The following is a 2,497-nucleotide window of genomic DNA, read 5'->3' on the forward strand; positions in this document are numbered from 1 at the left end:
AAACATTAACTGACAACAGTCTGGGCCCTAATTCACAAAAGCGCTCGTAGCGCTACGTTCAGGTAACTACCATGGCGACGTAAATAATAATGGAAGTTATACGTGCACGTAACGTTACGTGAGCTTTATGAAACGGGCCACGGGAGATACCTACAGTACCATGTATACTTGCTTATACGTTAGCAGAAGAAATCCAGTTTCACCTCGTGTAAAATCACACCTCGTGTGAATTGACGTGATTTGCTCCAGAGCCAAGAGTATTGTATGCGAAGACGGATACAACGGAGGGTGGATTAACTGAGAAAGACAACAAATACTAGTATATATTGAATGGCCTCCCGATACACCAGCAAATAAAAAAAATTAATAACCATAAAGAAATTTAAAGAAAACTAGGGAGAAATGACTTGATATTTTAAGAACTTAAGACCAAAAGGCCAAGGACGTACATATTCAGGATGATCGCAACCTTTACTCATCCTTTAAGGCTCTGTCCAGTCGAATTCATAAGACTTCAAAATCTCTAATTTGGTACTTCCTTGGCTAGTCCTTAACCAGAGCCATTGGTCTGCCTTCCTGGTGATGTCAGTAAACTGTTGCGTGTTGGGTCTGACGTCATCTGCATGGCGTTTTAGTGTGCCAGCATTATACGGTGTGTTGTCATGGGGACTGGGCCATGCCGCTTGGTAATAATATCGTGTTATGACGAAAAAGAATGATGAAAGCAATATTAAACCCAAGCAAACATACAAAGATACAAGGCAAAGTTCTGACCGTCTGAGGTTTCGTGTGACTTTTGTCAATTTGTTCAGGCGGCAATTACTGACAGAGTGATATTCGTTTTTGACGCTTGAGAAGTGACCACACTCTTACCGAACATCCATATTACATTGTCCTTTACCTTCTGTTGCCATAACAGTATTTCTTTGAACTATATGCATAACGCATCCATCAGGGTATGAGATGTGTTAGTAGATATGCCATACAGTCAAGTTTATAACTTTGCCTTGTTATATTTTAGTTTGTATTTTAGTTATATATCTCATGACATGAATATTGACTAATGGATACAAAGTTTTAAGTACTGTAAATATGTCGGCACTGGGTCGGATACAACGCCGTCGTGATGTGGTCAAAATAATGTTGAAAGTAACGTGAACTCAAACAAACAAAGTTTTCACTAAGTCAATGAAAACTTTCTCTTTAGATATTTGTATAATTTATCTCGTCTCGAGGCAAATCAGGTGATACGTGCTAATCTGTATCGTCAGCAGTATGTGAACAAGTAGGTCATAAGCCCTCATCGCTACAATCAGGATTGGGAAAAAGTTGAGTAATATTAAATTTGTGAATGTTAGAGTAGGCGATCAGTAATGTGATTTATGCTCTGTAATTTATTCCGGAATGAGATTTGAATATCTAACTTGAAAATCTGACTTAATTGGCATACGAAGCCAGATTTACACAACTGTTTGATTCCATGCCATATAGCCTGTAGTGTGTGTGTATAACTTATGAACTGTACACACATAACAATAAGGTCACTTTTTTGTCAAAGAAATGGTTTATTCAAAATATCTGAAAAATACATTAGGTCTCCATGGTAACGCGGCGCCTTTTTTCACAGCGTTTCCGATTGCTCAGTGAGTGGGACGGTCTCCCGCTGGAAGAGAAATCCCCCATAATTCATAAATCTTATCTAATTGTGGCCTAGCTGATAGATGACCTAGATTGGGACTTGTCAATTCCGCTGACACATAGCCAGTCAAATGCTCGCCTCGTTCCCAGCGAAGACAAATCTCCGCACAACCCGCCAGATTCCCAATTAACCCATCTGACAACGCTTCTTTATAGCAAGGCACTGTTTTCTAACTTGTTTCCTTTTTTATCATTTCTTCCCTCGGATGACCCAAGAGGATTTCAGACTTTGCATGTCAAGTTCATCTTCATGGGTTAATTAAATACATTGTCTATTTAAATGCATCGCTATCTTGTCAACTCTCGGTACCGTTTGTTTATATTTTTTTTTGAGTTTCTTGTCTTTTCATTCCTCGGTCGATGTCATACTTTGTTGGGCCTAAAAAGACGATCCATGCAGTGATCGGATGAGTACACGTAGCTGCCTGAGATACTTCCGAATCCTTCCTCACTCTGCTCGTTAATTACCTTCCTGTCTAATCCGATTAAAGAATTCAAAACAAAACGTTAACCAAATCATCTTTCTTGTATCAGTACTAAATATTATTGTGGATAGTTGTATTTATTCCCCTAAATTCTAAAACGCTTGAGAAACTGGTGAGACTGCATGTATGGTAGCTTTAATGTCAGTCAGCCGCCTTGAGTTTGTATCTTTATATAGGCCTGTATTTTAATAACCATAGATATGTGTTTTTAGGATTCAGTCTTTCATGTTTTTTCTCATAATGGGAAAAATGAGTTCAGGTCCATAGCATTAATCTATAGATAATTTCCATGATAGATGACTTTCCCGCCAAAC

Source organism: Liolophura sinensis, chromosome 9 (assembly GCF_032854445.1).
Source record: "Liolophura sinensis isolate JHLJ2023 chromosome 9, CUHK_Ljap_v2, whole genome shotgun sequence".
Taxonomy (NCBI): Eukaryota; Metazoa; Mollusca; class Polyplacophora; order Chitonida; family Chitonidae; genus Liolophura; species Liolophura sinensis.